The following is a 17,990-nucleotide window of genomic DNA, read 5'->3' as shown; positions in this document are numbered from 1 at the left end:
TGAGTACGTAGATCAGACAGTACGTCAATAACGCTAGCAGCTCGAAAACACTACCAGGCTTAGTGCAACACTCCAGCACTGTTTGTCGCTCAGCCACACCATTAAGTAGCCCTGCTGAAGATGGTAGTTGATTGGCAGCAGCTGGTGGATTGATTGCAGGTGGGCGACAAGCTCCGGGCGACAGCACTTCCGGGTCGGAGGTAGCCTGTTGCTAGGTTACCTCCTAACACATGACAGCGGAGCCGGAGGGGAAGACAGGGCGACAGGAGAGACACACATACACACGCACACAAATATACACACTGGCAGGTCGACTGGTCAGCGCGCCGTCAGATCCTGACATTCACAGACCAAAAACACAAAGTCCAAGAGCCAACGAGAACCGACATCCAGCATCAACAACACACAACTAAAGAGCAAACCTAAAGTTTAAAAAAATAAATAAAATAAAAATGTTTGAAAAAAAAAAAAAAGGCTGAGTCTTACTTATTGCTGGCCGCATGAACCAAACTGCACATGTGGTTATACGGTCACTGAATAGCTCACAAGAACTGGCTAGAGTGGCTCCATACTCCTGGATCCTGAACTCCTGATCATGTCTTCTCCAGCTACAAAAAACAAATGTAGACTGGTTTGCCAAACTCCCACACAGCCTTAAATATCTTTGAGAAGATAAAATCTATAGTTCAGAGTTCCTCTGCCAGGCCAAAGAGCTGTTCCTCCAAGGTTTGACAGATAGATGAACTCTCCACAGTACCGTGGGACATACCTTGGAGATGGAACACATTCTCTGGTCCTCCACTATCTTAACTCAATGTACTTTAATTAACAAACACACACACACAACACACATTTCCATGTGTTTGCAGGGGTGCATTAACTAGTACAGCCCCACAACATCCAGAGCCTTAGAGGGCCTAAGCTGGCCAAAGGAGGAGACAGAAGCCAGTGACATCCAGACAAGAAAGCTCCTTACCATTCTTGGACAGTTTCACCCCAAGTCCAGCACCCTGAGACTGTACGCTAAGTGGAAGGAAGAAGTAACTGTGACATTCAGTAGTGCCCTTATTGTTTTGACACAAACGACCACACTACTCAAGACAACACAACACACTAACTACACACCAAACACACTAAATGTCACAAATCTCTTGTCTCAAAACTCGCTTTCGATATCGATAAGGCATGTGTTTGGCTCCTTCACATAGTGGACATTGAGTTGTTGTGTGGGACACCAGTAGTCCATGTCTGTTGCTGTAACAGTAGTTCATGTTTAGAATAAAAAATCCCAGCTCTCTGCTTTGATAGGGGCAACAGTGTGTCTAAACTGTTGCATAATTTTGCTGAGAGATCTTTTACTTTGTGGTAATCTTAGATGAGTAGTTTTAGGGACAAAAACCACCAGGTCATTCAGTGTTCCCTTAGTGCTAATGTGTAAGAGATGTTGGTGTACTATAACTGAAGTTAAGTCACTATGCAAATGTACTGTTTATAAGATCGGGGAAACCTGCAGTCAGCTGAGACTGAAGAAGTCACTTGGATGAGTGACGAAACGTTTCTCCCACAAAACGCTACGTCCAGATGAACAGAATCAACTTTTGGAAAATTAATTACCTGGATGATTGAGCATGCATCAAGACGATACAACTGAAGTAATGTTGTTAAGTCTTTAAAGTCATATTCTTTTATTGTCATGACTGTATTTGAAACTATTTTTATTTTTGTATGATACCTGATTTATATGGATTATGGCTGAAGTAAACTAAAGTCTAAAATACTTAGTCAGTCATTTATTTAATAGCAATTTAACATTATATAATTCACACATAAAACTATGAAATGTAATTTTAAATGGTTTAAAAGCATGTAGAATAGCATATGTAGGCAAGTATATTTCTCCTCTTTTTATCAAGAAGCAAAGACAAAAAGAAAAAAAAAAAGAAACAGGGCAGGGTTCAGTGGTTGAATGATCCGTCCCCACCAATGCCAAAACCAAATCTACGCCCTTGTACCTTTATCCCCTCTCACCCCAGCGAGCAGTTTATCCTTCAAGCTGTGCAGTATCTTTACTGTTCCTAGGACTGCACTCTTCTGGACAGCAATCTCAGATATTGTTCCTGGGATCTGCTGGAGTCACTCCCCTAGCTTGGGCTTCACCGCACCGAGTGTTCACTGTAACCTTCACCCTCGACATATTCTTTTCAAGCTCTTCTCTGAGCCCTTCTCCAGCTTCTTATGTTCTTTCTTCCTGATGTTGCTTCATACAGTATAGCTACATCTATCCCACGGCCATCTTCTCTACTATGCCTGGTTTGTTAGCCATCACCAGTTTGTCTGTCTGTATCTGGAAGTCCCAAAGGATCTTAGCTCGGTCATTCTCGACCACCATGTATGCCCTGCCTGCTTCCATCTTTCACCCTGCTGTTATGTGCTGGATTGTCTCAGGGGTATCTTTACACAGCCTGCACCGAGGGTGTTGTCTGGTGAGATAGACCCCAGCCTCGATGGACATACCTTCTTGAGTTTCTGCTGCCTGAGGTAGTTACTGAGCATGTGGTTGCTTGTGGCCATCTTCCTGATGTGTGACTGACCGGATGTGTGTGTAAGAAATTTGTTTGTTGTCACCTGTGTCTAACAAGAGTCACATTTATTTTCTAAATGCTTCGCTGTGCAAGTTAGTCACTATCATTCTGAATAAGGTATCATAATAATGAACCACTTTGCAGTAATTACTTTGCTGGAGCAAACAGTGTGCATCTCAGTGCATGTATGAGTAATAAGCTAAATATATATTTCATTCCTTTCCATACATTCTGAAATATTCGCCTCTACATGGGAAAACAAAGTTTCTTTTTTTCTCATAAAGTCGATACTGTTAGCACATTTGTCATCTCTCAAGGTCTGCTCATTCAAAGCTAAATAAGTTTTGCAACAACTCCATAAACAACTGAACTTAATGTGCTAAGAAAAAAAATCCCTTCAGTACACCACCTGGACAGAGTATTGTTCAGGGAAAAGTACATTTTTACGATTGAATTTCAGTCTTTTGTAATATTATTTATGTTAAAGTCAACAGCATATAATCTCACAAAGAACAAATTGTGATACGTAGAGCTTTCTTAAGAGCCCTTATGTTGAATTTTGCAGGAAATGAATGGTAATTAAATCCATGCTTTTAAGTTTGAATATAAAAAGTAAAATTTCCCAATTTATCAAACGAAATTAAGCAGCATTCAACATTATTCTAGCTGCAACTGTACTTAACTACTACTGTTTTGCACAAGTTTTCTGTTCCCTTAACAATTACTAATAGATACATCAATAAGGTTTTCTTCATCTGTTAAAATACCACAAAAGCCTTTTATTTATCTCCCTGTTCACACAATCATGGGGAACAAATATTGTAGTTTCAGATTTTCTCAGTTTATTTAGACAGCTGTTCGTTCAGAGGATGTTCACTCAGAAAAATTGGACGTTAGGAAAATGCAGCAGCTTCAGTCCCTCAGATGTTTCATTGCATAGCACATTTGGGCAAAAATATTCAGTTCAGGTCCTTTGCAATTTGGCAAGCTTTCATTTTACACATGTAAAAATAAAATATATATTTAATCTAAATAATACACAGAACACAGAGGCTTGAGAAAAAGAACGTTTTCACAGGACTCTGCAATCATGAAATGTCCAGACTTTTTCTAACTGTACTGTTATGGATGCTAACATTTAACAGTAGCGAAGACATGTAGCTCCTCTTGCCCTTTCTTTGAGCATTGCACACTGTGATCTTGGGATATATTTGCTAAGACATCCATTCTTGTGAATATTGTGGCACTGTATTAACACACCTGAGTTTCTGCATAGAGTTATATGAAACTATTTTTACGTAACTATACTTTATCAGCCTTGATCACTGTTGATATAGTTCATGAACCCACTTCCGGTGGACAAATGTTAGGAGATAAACAAAGACTTTAGAGTTAAATGTACAGACTTTCATTCAAGTGGCATGTCCTCTTTTTTTTTTAACTCATTTTCTTCTCCCTCTCTTTTTCCAAGAACACATTTCAGTATTTATTATATCTTTGTGGTATTAAGCAGGAAATTATAGATCACCCCTAGCTCTACATGCACTTGAGAACCTACTTGGTAAATAACAAACTTTCTAAACTTGCTTACAAAATGTCCTGTTATATTGATCTACGTCAGTCCTCGTAATAAACAGGCTGAAAAGCTGTTGCCTGTGACTGCTTTGATATGTCTAATCAATATCCAGCCTTCATCAAGATGCTGTAGTACAAGCTGCTGTCTCATGAGATGACACCGAGTCATGAATATCACTGGTGATGCAGTTGGGTAATATTTAAGGACAAAAAAAAAAAGACAGTCACTTCCTGGGATTCGTGCATTAATTGGTTTGTGGGAGGCAGAATAGCTCTTACATTTCTGCAATTATGCTTTTTCATATCTGGTAATTATGAGCTAATTATCGGTACAAAGCGGTAATTGCTTTAAATAGTGTAATGAAATAATACAATAAAAATGTCAATTCAATGGTACTCGATTTATTGTAGCGGTCATTTTGAGCTTTAACTTTTGCAAAATATTGTCATACGCAGGATTGCTGAAAATAGTAAAGTAATAATGAAGTTTTTTAGCAAGCATCACTTAGATAATTCAGTCAGGACCACATGTGATTGTGATGTCCATCCGAGGAAGCTAAACAAACCAATAGAAATTATTTTGTTGGTTGGTATTGCTCCTTTCTGCCCTTTCAATACATATATGCCTCAGAGAGGCCTGTACAGAACAATCAGCTATCACGTGTGAAAGACTGATGAATGCTTCCTCTTCCTACAACACTTGCCTTTAAATGCAGACTTTTATAAGGCATAACGAACGAGCAGGGTAAGACCAGGTTCTGCTGTTGCAGTCCATTGGATTCAAGGTGTTGGACATTCAGAAATGCTCTTGGTTGTAATGAGTGTGTTTTGTCTGTTTGAAAGTTCCAGTCTCATTGTGACTTTTGGTTTAACAGCAAATGTAATGGTGGTAATTTGGGCTCTCTGTGACACAGCATGGAGCGTCCAACCCAACCAAACAGCTGGTTAATCGAATTAATGATTATAATTATTGGTTCTAACCCATCACAAAATAGTTTTTTGCCATTAAAGTATATTTTCTCAGCCCCAATAAATGATAAATACATACAACAAGCTATTTAAATTGCTTTTGCCTTTTGTCTGATCTAAAAAGATCACAATGGCACAATATGTGCAGTTCCTGCTACAAATAACACCATGTGGTCACTTTAAGGTTTTTAGCACAAGTAAAGCATCCAGTTTTGTTTTTTACAGCCAGTTACTATTGTTTGTTCAACATTTCAGCTATAGCTGCTGAATACTACTGCTATATGTCTGTAAGTAAAAATAATAACCAATGTGTCTGACAAATGGAGTGGTGAAAGGTACAATATTTGTCTGTAAAAGTGAGCGTAAAGTCTTGTGAAAATAAACCACTCTAGTAAAGTATAAGTACTTTAGATTTATACCAGAGGAAAGTACTTGAATACTGCCACTATAAAGGGTAAAACATTTTTTAGAGGCGAGCTATTCTCTTGTATTTGACAAGAAGAGGTTACCTTCAATAAAAGATAATTTGCTGAAAATGAATCAACAAAACATGAACACCGAAGAGAGTCGATACCAGGTGAAATCCAGCTTTTACAGCCTGAAAGGCGCAGGTGAGCCACATTATCGGACAACAACCCCATCTCAGCAAATTATTAGTAAGCAAAGAGTTCTTTGGAGACAGTGGGAGGAGCAGCCTTTGACTTTCTTCTGAAATGTTTTGCCCATTTGTCCACCGCTGTTTTAAAAGCTTCCACACAGCGGCTAATTTTGGAAACTTTCAATCCCAGTATGATGTAACAATACACAAATTACACACTCAAGGCTGTACAATTTTACTGCTAAAAATGCAATATAGTTATCGTACACTCATTTTACAAACCTGGGTCCTTGGTCACGACTGGACTCACACCCTCCTCCCACACCTCGTAGGCCTTCTGATCCACAGGCGTAGATAGAAGAGGCTTGTTTATTGTTTTGCATAATTTTGAGACATAACAGTAAGGCAGAAGGATTAAATTAGTCCAGGACATGTCTGCTTTTTTTGTACATTTTATTTTTCCCTTATTAAATCACTACGCGTGATGATTCACTAGGCATTATTCTAATAGTCTAATGTGACTCAAAATAGACACTGTATCATATGAAGATGAGCCTATTCTAAGACTAGAACACACTCATCTGACACAGATCGATATGTACTGAACATGCAAAATTGTTTTTAATTTGTGAAGAGCCAGACATATTACGAGTTTGCAGTATTCATGCACAAGGAATCAAAAACACCTCTCTCTCTTACGACACGCCGTTGTTTCTTTTGTATCTTTGATGTTTTTGAATTTGGATTTTTTTGGCCTTACAAAGTCCCACTTTCAGGTGTTTCTTGCCTGTGAAATGTGATAAATCATATGATAAAAATAGTCCACTTGTCTGTTAGTTGCAGGATGAATTATTGTGATTCTTTATTTTGAAGAAAAGCTTTCAACTGATCCAAAATGCTGCAGCAAGATAAGTAACATGGACTCAAAAGAGAGGAATTTTTCTCCTCAGTTCCCAGATAAATGCACAAAACAAAGCCTCAAGACCAAGTGCCTTCATATCTTTAGGATCTCCTAGCTCCACATTATGACAATCGAGCGCTCCACTCTCAGACTGCAGACTTATTTGTGTTTTCAAGAGAGCAATGTGAGACAGAGCTTTCCACTATTAGGCCCCATGTCCTGTGGACCCGGTTGGGGTTCAAAACACAGGTAATTTTACGGTCAGGCTTTTTCAAAAAGAGACGTATCCCGCCTGTAGTTAGGGCTGGATCAGGGTGTACTCACAGGAAGAGACCAACATCTATGTGTAGCCAGGTGAAAGGTCAGTATTATGGAACATGCCACTGGATGGCACTGTTTCTTTTGGGGTACCCCTGAGAGTGCAAGGCATGATGGGGATCCACAGAGACATTCATGGAAGTGCTAGCTTGCATTGGTGTAATGTGGGTGCGCAATGCCGTGTTTTCGCTGCGTGGTCTGTTTTAAGGATGACGTGTGGAACAGTTAAGGCACCAGGATTTGTTGTGACCGACTTCGCTGTTCATCTCTGAGGGATCTGGATTAATGCACTGTATGTATTTGAGTTCACACCTGTATTATAGTATCTCCGTGTGTAAGAGGGAAAATGTACTGTTGTTAACTGTTTAATTTCGGTTTTGTATTTTAGCAGGAGATGCCACTAAAGTTATTTTTGCACTGCTAAGTTGTATTGTTTCTGGATGGGTTTATATCAGTCACAAATTGACGCTAGACGTCTTTGAGTTCCAGATGCTGATAAAGTTGGGAAAATAACCTGCAGTAGCAAAGGTTTACCAGTGCACACAGCTGGATAAGACTTGTTTGTAACAATTTTATTTTCTTATTTTTACAACCTTTTTATTTTCTTCTGAGCGCTTACTTTATCATTCAGATTAAAAGAACCGAAAAGATAATCTGTGTTCTGGGCTGGTTAATTTAGCCAGGCTACACATGTACCAATCAGAGACCAGTGTCAGGGAAATTTGGTGACTTTCAGGCATTGCGGGGCAAATAACTGCTAGCGATACACAGTAAAAGTAATCTTGGCTCTTTGAGATGAATTAAAGGAACTATAAATGATACATTCAGTACAGGTAGAGGACAGTGTACCTAGGCAACCAGAGACCACTGTCAGCTGCAGAGCACTATATGAACAGTTACAGTAAATCTAGGTCTATAAAATATTGATTCAATTTTTGTAATTGTGCTTCTTTACACCACCACAGCGGATTTTTAAATCAAACAATCAAGATGTGATTAAAGTGCAGACTTACAACTTTAGTGCTTAGTGTTTAGGGATAACAACTGTTTTTATGAAGATGAACAGGTGAGGTCTAATCCCTTGCTATTTCAAGACAGACGAGACAAATAAAATATCTGGAGTTGACGTCAAGTGTTGAACTTGGTCGAGAGACTCCATCAATACAGTAAGAGTTCCAGACCATCCATGCATCCATCCATTCGCTTCTGCTTATCCTTTTCAGGGTTGTGGGGTGCGCTGGAGCCTATCATCATCTTTAGAGTAAGAACTCCAGACCTTTTTTGGAAAAAATGTAGGTTCATTCTATTCTTAAAAAGAGGGAATGTACACCAAAAGGCCCGAAAGACCAGAGAAAGCAATAAAAGTTCATGATCACAAAATATTTTCAACCAAGATCTGGACAATAGGTAGGAGCATCACTGCCATTGCCTACACTCAAGAGATTCATTCATGAATGGAAATAGAGAGGGTTTTACAACAAGGTGTAAAATTTGATATCAGTCTCAAAAAACAGTATTGGGGTATCGACATATGTGACTGTGAGATGGAATAGCTGATTGGTTACTGGTGATGTAACATACTGACAGAACGGGATGAACTGTGAAGTGTACGGGGCTACACTGTCTGCTGACATTCAGTCCGATGCTGCAAAACTTATCAGGCAACGTTTCATAATGCAGCAAAGTGGGAAAGCAGCCCGATAGTTTTTCAAGGCTAAAACATTATATCACAGTCTGACCTTAACTCAGCAGAGGATACCTTTGAGTTAGTAAATACAAAACTGAATGTAGACAGAGCTACAAACAACCAGAAACTGAGGTTGGCTGCAGTCAAGGTGTAGCAGAACATCTCAACTGAGCATTTAGTGATGTCTATATGTTTCAGACTTCTGAAAAAGAGATTAAAAACTGCCTTTAAATTTTAAGTGGTTTTAGTTTATCTAAGTACATTTGAGCTAAACATGAATCCAACTGAATTCAAACTGAAAGTCTGCACTTCAATCACATGCTGATTGCTTGAGTGGAAACAATCTATTGTAGTGATGTACATGGGAAATTTACAAAAAAAACTAACAAAAACTATATTGTCTGAACATTTATGAATCTAATTTTAAGCTGCTATAGACTCAGACTGCTCAGGGACCAACCACACTGCACTGAGCTGGACTCCATATATTTGTATGCTACTCATGCCTGCTATTAACTTTGTTTTCCTTCTTCTTAACTGTCCAGCCTTGTTTCTGTCCTGTTTCTTTTTGTATCTCTGCATATCTGTTGCTACAGAGCAGCATGTTCCTGAGGTTAATGAAACCACCCACCTGCTGAGTGTTTATTGTTATTTGCTATTTTGTTGCCTTTCTATTCTCCTCCAACCAGTCGTGGCAGATGGCTAGCAGCCCTGATTCTGGTTCTGCCTCAGGGTTTTTTTTGTTGTTTTTTTAACCTTGACACCATCACTGAATGCTCGACCACAGGACTCTTTCTCTGTAAGGCTGCAGGGTCTTTACCTTACAATACAAAGTATTTTAAGTTGAATAAACTAATGAATTGGCACCATGTAAACACATCGGAATATGAATGACAGGTGTAAACAGACTGAGACACATGGAGAATAATTTACACTTGCACTGCCTCGAATTGCATGAATCACTCCCAGACTTGCCACCACAGACAGATTGTGAGTGTTTCCCCATATGGTTAAAAAGTAAGCGCAGTAAGAGAAGTAAGACCTTCAACACATACAAGCTAAAAGTGTAGGCGGAAATAGGAGAAAGAGGACAATAGGCAATGCAAGCAAACCTCATGGATAATGTTGCTTTAACGTCAGGATGAAATGACATTGTCAGCTTCTATAAACCTATAAAGCCATTTTAAACGCATTTCTTATTAGTCAACATAACCTCCAGTGCCTTAGTCACGCACTCTGATAACTATTTTTATCACTTAACTATTATTTTATCACAACAATATGAAATGAACACTATATATTTGCTTTGTAATGTTACTATGTAAGCCTATGGAACATTTCTCAAATGCACTTCCATGGCATTCAAGCTGAAAGCCACTCTGGCCGGTTTACCCCACAGCTTGACAGAAATGGAGAGAGCCCTGCTGCTACTTGTATTTCTGCACTCAACCAACATGCACAATGTTCTCTAAAATCAATGCAACATTTCCAATAAAGGCTTTATTTCAACTTGGATCTATTCATTTGCCAACATTGCTTCAAGCGCTGCTTCTTTTCACGTCCTCCCTTTTACCCAAACACTTGTCCGCTAAAGCTTATATTCCTACTGAAAAGCATCAGAGATCACAAAAGGATGGGGAAAAATCTTTAGCTGTCCCCAGGCAAAGGCTGATAATTCAAAGTGTTCATGCTTTTGCTGCTGTTGCTTTTGTTTAGCTCCCACAAAGTCTTAAAAAAATCAGGTTATACCATTAGAAGTCAAAGACTTTAAAACTTTATTACTGTACTGTCACACAGTTGTTTTAATATGTGGATTCTGTAAAACAGAAAACTTTCATAACTACAAAATAATACTCTATAACTATAGTGTATAATCTAGGGGCTGATTAAACCTCACTATGACGAAGAGACAGGGAAACAAAGACAAAATCAAGCTCAACTAACGACTTTTCTGACTTTGAAAAATAAATGAATCCAAGGACGCCCCCGTTCTATTCTATGTGGAAACATCGGCATCTATCCATCTGCAGTTCTGTTTTTTCCATTGTACCAAGATCAAGGCCAAATTCACGTACTATAGCAAGTTCGGCATATCCTTCATATCTTTCTGTTACCTGAGGTTACTTACCTGTGTAATGGTTTGGGAGCAGGCTGGTGGGGGTTTCCTTTTCTCTCTTAGCTTGCTAGGGAAGGCTTCAATTCCTGCTCCACCCTCAGATAGGTGAGTTCCCGGGACTCGGGGTGTTTTCCAGCAAGAGGCTGTGTATTTAGGAGCCACCTACACTTTCCGCTTGCTCCCTTGCAAGTACCTCCACCTCTGTCTTCCTCTGGACCACATGTAAGACAAATGAACACAATTTTCAAAACAGTCCTTCCTCATTTATTCTAACTACCTTTCTCCCAAAGCTAATTTGGACTCTTGCCTGCCCAGTTTCCCCGATCATACAATCTCTTATTGTAAATAAAACCTGTGCACCTGCTTCCTGTTGTCCGAGTCTCATTTCTGGGATTATGACATGCCCAACAATGGCTGTCACACAAAGCTATTTATCAGTGTGGTATATTAACTAATGGAAAAGAGCTACTTTACTGATGAAGTTTAGCTAATTTGAAGCCAGAAAAGAAAGCAAAAACTATTTAACAGGGACGGCATTTGTTAATAAACATGAAAAATATAAGATCTAAACATGTAACATGTAAATTATAACAAAACTGATCATCTACATCTTCAGCGGGTCACATAAAACTTTGCGGTAAATAAAGAAATACAGTCACCAATGACTAATTGTTTTTGCACCTTATATTTGAGATAAATAGAGCTCTGCTTTATCTCCACTGGTAAAATAAACTCTGAGTATTTTAAGGCTGCCTCTTGCATCCAGGTCTTCTCATATACAGAGATTCAACTCCTCTGTTCCTTCTCTATCTGAAAAATTAAGTCTACTTTCTTCTGATTGGCTGCCCCTCATAAACTCAAAGTTTGAACAGCAGGTAGGTACATGGGGACATTATTCAACAACAACGGCATTATATGTGTCATTGGGAAATAAGAGAAAAAAATCACATGAATATTTCTCTCATTTCTTACCTTGATTAAAGCTTCAAAGACTTTGCTCATAGTTTATCTTTATTTGGAGGTTCAACCTAGATTGTTAGCACTCCAGAAGTTCTTTTTTTATAGTTAATAAATAGATACATTGATATTTTTATTGTGTTTGTAACAAAGCGCTTGCAAATTGTTCCATACAGTACATTAGTTTAACACCCTGGGAGCTGAATATGAACCCATTTCTCTCATGTTCACAGCAGTTTATTAAACAGAACATAACAAAAAACGGAACTTTTGAAAGTACAGGATAATCCTACAACAAAACGTTGAAAAAAAAAATTGTGTACAACTTTTAACACTCCCAAAACACATTTAAATGTACATGCCAATTAAAATAGACCCACTACGCTATATTCAGTGCATTAACAGCAGATTAACAAGGCTACAAACCACAAAGAAGTAAACAACCATTAGTCATTAACCTTTCTAGTAACAATACTGGAGCTGACAGTAAATTCATTCAGAGATGAATCTGTAATAACGTATGAGTGCATGAGTAGGGTTAACTCGTCCAGCTCCTCTGGAGGCATTTTTAAATGTAATTTATAAATCCAGCAAAGACTAATGATTTTGTTTTTGTTATTTTTTGCTATTTTATACAACTGAAAAGTGGAGCCACTTATATATTTTTGTTAGATTGTATTGTTTAAAAAAATGTTTTTTTAAAAAACCTTTTAGAGAGCCAGAAGCGCCCTTGTGCATGAAGGAGATATACACAGATTATGTAAAGACAAAGGAAACAAAGTTCGAGGCTGATTCTTCTTTTAATAAAATACAGTTTACCAAGTAAGTAGATATAAAAAAACACTTTTTCATGCCTGTCCTTATATCTCACATAAACAGCACGTGTTTCGCCGTTCACTTTACAGATTGATAATATTCTGATAATAGTTAATAGAAAATTAAAAATATCTTTAATGTTTCAGTGTAGGACAGAGACAACCATGCTTAGCGCAGAGATAGGAAGTACAAAGTATACATACTTCATTACTGTACTTAAGTAGAATTTTCAAGTAACTGTAGTTTCCGTTTTTTTGACAACTTTTCACTTTTACTTCCTACATTTTTACACAAATATCTGTATTTCTACTCATTACATTTTCAAAACAGGCTCATTACTTCAGATTTAACAGTAGCATTTCTAGTTTAACAAGTGCTTGCAACTTATAACTGAGTGAAGTGTTTGTAAGTTGTGATTTCAGTACTTCAGCATCTAGCTAGCACTACAGAAGCAGAAGAAGCAAGGAGGAGGTAACGTGGCAGGTAATTTCAAATGCAGCGTTTCTGTCAGCTTAACAAATATTAACAAACACATCAACTGTTTGTGTGCACTTTTTACAGTGCGTTGCTAACTAAGGTCCAGCTGCTGTATTTCACAGGAAGAGAAAAGAAAGAGAACTAACATCATTCAGAGAAGGAGAAAGATGTAAGATGACAGACAGGACAGGGGAGGAAGAAGTGAGGTTATATTTAAAGGTACGGACTGCGCAGTGATACTTGATAAACTGCAAATTTAAAGCTTACATGTAACGTCATCATTTTATTAACATATTGGATCTGTCTCTCATGTGTTTTAATAAAATGTGTCGTGCAAAACAAACTGAGCTATATTAAATTTTTGTTAATCAAATATTACAAGAAAAAACTAAGTGGATAAACAGGTCAGCTCATCCGATTGTGGTCAGTTTGAAGCTCAGTGCTGGTGCACAGTGGCAATAGAGCTCACGGTCAGAATTAGGTGACATTAAATGTAGAGTCACTGCTGTACTTTTGCCACCTTTGTAGAAAAGGCACAATATAGTGACATACTCTGACCAACCACTTTGGCGCCAAAGAAAAACGATTACAGGTCACCAGAGAACTTCAATCTATACATCTAAAAACCACAAACCAGGCGAGAAATTTGGGTGTAGTGATGGATGCAGACCTAAACTTAGAAAAACACATTAAGACAATAACAAAATCAGCTTACTATCACCTCAAGAATATTTCAAGGATAAAAGATCTGATGTCTCAACAGGACCTGGAAAAACTAGTCCATGCATTCATCTTTAGTAGGCTTGATTACTGTAACAGCATCTTTACAGGTCTACCTAAAAAATCAGTCAGACAACTACAGCTCATTCAGAACTCTGCTGCTCGAGTCCTCACTAAGACCAAACAAGTGGACCACATCAGTCCAGCTCTGAGGTCTTTACTCTGGCTGCCTGTCCGTCAGAGGATAGACTTTAAAGTTCTGATGCTGGTCTATAAAGCTCTGAATGGTTTAGGACCAAAATACATCAGTGACCTCCTGACCCAGTATGAACCTTCCAGATCCCTCAGGTCATCTGGATCCGGTCTTTTATCAGTTCCCAGAGTCAGAACCAGACACGGAGAAGCTGCATTCAGCTTTTATGCTCCTTATATCTGGAACAAACTCCCAGAAAGCCTCAGATCAGCTGAAACACTCAGTTTATTTAAATCCAGGTGGAAGACTCACCTATTCTCAGCTGCATTTGAATAAAGCACCAAATCCACACTTTTAAGCTTAAATTTCAAAACTTACACTAACTACTGATCTTATCTATTTCTGATTTTATCTGTTTTGATTTTATATACTGTTGTTTGTTTGTTTGTTTGTTAAGTGGGTTTAGAGCTCTGGGTAGCTCCCCAGCTGGGTCTAGACTGGGTCTAGAGAGTATTTTAAATTCAGGGAATTTAAAATAGAAAGTAGCTCATCCACAGAAGGACTGGTAGCTCCCCTTACGATAAGGGTTCAGATCGCGCGAACAGGTGTGAAATGTGTGTGTTTAGTTAGTTTGTTTGTTTGCTTGTTTTAATCAATTTTAAATCATGCTTTTTATTTGTTTTTGTTTCTAATGTCTCTGTAAAGCACTTTGAATCACCTTGTTGTTGAATTGTGCTATACAAATAAATTTGCCTTGCCTTACACCTGTTCAACTGCTCATTAATGCAAATATCCAATTAGCCAATCACATGGAAGCACCTCAGTCCATTCGAGCATGTAGACATGATCAAGACCACCTGCTTCTGTTCTAGTGGAACCTAAGAATGGGGAAGAAAGGTGATTTAAGTGGCTTTGAATGTGGCATGGCTGTTGAGGGTGGCAGTTGTGCTGTGTGAGATTTAGGATGTGGTGGAATGAGGAATTCATGTAATGGATGTGCATCCAACAGCAACAAAATCCCGGAGGAATGTTTTCAGCACCTTGTTGAATCAATACCATGAAGAATTAAGGCAGTACTGCAGGCGAGATGGGGTTCAACGTGGTACTAGCAGGGTGCACCTGACAAAAATGCCTCTTGAGTGCAAGCAGAGAGTAATTTTGCAATTTCAAGACATATGTTGTTGTCAGTTTCTTTACCCTAGTGCTTTAGCGCATTAGAAATTGCACTCAGCTGAAACAGATTTCCCCTGGGTTCTCACCTCTTGCACCTTGTCCTCCACCAACACAGTTTATCTCCTCTTGAGAAAAAAAACAAAACACAAAACCCACACGGACAATTCAAAATGGGATTAAACCAACTGTAGTTGTTTTCAAGGATATAAATTTTGGCTTACACAGAGTCCACTGGCCCTTTTACTCAGGGATGAATCATGGCATCAAATTGAAAGTGTCAAAAGTCAGATTGTCATTCTTACGTACAAGCAGCTTCTTTCAGTGTCAGACGATGCCTGAATGTTTTATTGGGGGAAAAGTCTGGAGGTTTTAAACACTTTGGGGAAACTGGCTTTGCAGCAGTCCTTTTTGAAAAGGATCATCTATCATGCAAACATTTGAATTCAAAACAAATGGAGAACAGAAGCTTACTCTTTGACTCCACCATAAATTTTTGAAGTTAAATAAAGCAAAACAAAACAAAAAAACCCATGGCAGAAACAAAAGCCCTTCAATCTGATAATCTGTTGTCATTGCATACGTTGAGATTCATGCTAATAAATACATTGACAAACTTATTAAGAGCATGGCAAAGTTGAAGTTAAATGTTTTTTTTAATATTACAAGGAAGATAAAAGCCTTTAATAAAAAGAAATAAAAAGAAATCAGACAACACTGTTCTTAAATCAGTCCCTTACTCCTCTGTGGATTAGAAGCTGAAGAAAACTGCCTCAGACTGGGAAGCAGGGACATTGCTCTGAAGTCAGACTTTGGGTAGAGCTGATGAGTGAGCGCGAGGTGGAGGGGTTGCCCTGAGAGCTGGTTGGGCAGGACTGCTGTGGGCTTGTGGTCAGACTTGTTCATTGTAGCTGGCTGACTTCACCATGGCTGCCACTTGTCTACAGTTATGTTTCCATGTACAGGATGCTGTGGGTGTGTTCCCAGTGAAGAAGGTCTGGGTTTAGGTGGTGACACTTCTGCTTTTTTTGTTCATGATATTGTCTTTCTGGCATATTGTAGAATGACCTCCAGCACTTAAAAGCTTTGTGGGCAGAATGTAAATAAGCACCAACGCTCAGGCCCTCTAAGTGAAGGAGATAGTCTACCGTGGGGCAAAGAAATCTCAATTTGTGCTTCTTCTTACATGAAATTGCATGACAGTTTAGGCCTAGATGTAATAGAGAAAAATGGAAGAATGCTAAAAATGTATTTCTGATGTAGAAATATTTTTGTGAAAAGGATTTGATGGTCATTTGCATAACAAATAATAATCCAAACTTACGTGACTTTTCAGTCAAGGTGACTCCAAATCAGTCCCACCTGCCCTTGACCCACTGCACCTAGATCACACCCTGCCAAAAATAATGCTACCGTGTTCTTTAAAAGTAAAAAGAGAGCACCACCTTTAGGGATGGGTATTGATAAGATTTTAACGATTCCGATTCCATTTTCGATTCTGTTTAACGATTCGATTCCTTATCGATTCTCTAAGGTCGATTAGCTTAGAACTTTGTTTTATATCTTCTCTTTGAACAAGATAGAAATTTAGGAGTAACATGGCCTTACAAACCCAACAGTGGGATCTTAAGAGATCCACAGCCTACGGCTCTTCAATGGGGTGTCACAGGGTCCCCAGGAAAAAAAAACGTATATGTAAAATAATAAAATAAATATTCTCCTGTAGCAATAACAAAGTTTAACATAAATTATTTTGTAGCAATTACACAAGAATATCCAGTAATGTCCCTGCCTACAATTAAACACATTCACTTACCAAAGTGAAATCGGGGGCATCTGCTGTGGCAAATGGGTGCAAGCCTTTGACCACAAACTTAGACACTGCTCGGTGACATTCGTCTATCCTGGCCTGAAAGGAGACGCTACCGGTAGACTGCAGCGAGAACTGCCAGCATCTGAGCCAGCCAGACTCTGTCTCTCTCATCATGGTTATCTAAATGCAACGCACAGTAATAGCAGGTTTTGTAATAAGGTAAATCGCGCTAACATAATATGCAATGCTAATTGATTAGTTACCTGCAGTATTAACGGGAGAGGACGTGGAAACGCTACCGCTGCTGCTGGGTTGAGCTTCGCTAGTCCGGAGCGGATCAAAAACACGACATTCGTTGAAAGCAATCGCGTGTTTTTTGAGCAAATGCTTTTGCATATTCGTAGTGTTTCCTCCCTTTGATGAAATCTCTACTTTGCAAGTATTGCACGTTGCCCTGTTGTCATCCTTTCTCATAAAGTGTAACCAAACTTTTGAGCGTTTGTGCCGCTCAGGCGCCGTGTTTCCTACTGGGTAAAAGACGCTACTCAACGTGATGACGTCATTCGGGGCGACTGGAATCGATAAGGGAATCGTTTTTAAAAGTGGCAAACGATTCCAAGGAATTGAAACAGTGGGAACCGGTTCTCAACAAGAACCGGTTTTCGATACCCATCCCTAACCACCTTTGCAAATTGCTCTTTAAAGGTCAGCTCAGATGAGTAATCAGAAGCTGATAAGATTACACCATTAACATGTTCTACATGACATGTAGTAAGCAATAATTTAATTATATTTGCTAATACCAAATTAATTTATGAAAGCTGACTTAATTATTCAGGAGCTAAGTGACCTCATGGTCGCACTTACAGTTTTTACCTCATTGAGATCATTTTAAACTAAGAGTTTCTAAAGAAGGATCAATCCTGCAGCTTCTTGTCTTGTAGCTCTTCAGTGGACTACCTATTGTGCCTAATACAGTTCTCTCTGTTTGAGTTATGCTCTAATTTAATGCATGTATTGATAGATTGCATTTCTTATTAGCTCGTATGTGTTTATTGCACATTTTTTATTTATTTAAGTATTTAAAAATGGACAGGC

The 17,990-nt window shown here is 38.7% G+C and overlaps 1 protein-coding gene across 7 annotated transcripts in view; it reads right to left on the bottom strand.

Moving 5' to 3' along the window:
- Window positions 1–17,562, bottom strand: part of mc4r (melanocortin 4 receptor) — a 53,006-nt gene extending 35,444 nt beyond the window's left edge. For 3 of the 7 annotated variants that reach the window (XR_013969516.1, XM_080864388.1, XM_080864391.1), the window contains exons 1-3: window positions 17,156–17,562; window positions 16,896–17,072; window positions 10,759–10,957 (exon numbers count right to left, since the gene is read on the bottom strand). The gene's annotated coding sequence lies outside the window, so the exon portion shown is untranslated. Of the gene's footprint in view, window positions 1–54; window positions 609–6,006; window positions 6,089–10,758; window positions 10,958–14,398; window positions 16,290–16,403; window positions 16,474–16,895; window positions 17,073–17,155 lie in introns of those variants that run through there. The other 4 variants (XM_080864387.1, XM_080864389.1, XM_080864390.1 and 1 more) reach the window with 3 other exon arrangements.
- Between the last annotated feature and the right edge of the window lie 428 nt (window positions 17,563–17,990).

This window comes from Rhamphochromis sp. 'chilingali', assembly GCF_963969265.1.
Source record: "Rhamphochromis sp. 'chilingali' genome assembly, chromosome: 18".
NCBI lineage: Eukaryota > Metazoa > Chordata > Actinopteri > Cichliformes > Cichlidae > Rhamphochromis > Rhamphochromis sp. 'chilingali'.
Note: the sequence above shows the minus strand (reverse complement) of the source record. Positions and strands in the feature narration are given on the sequence as shown.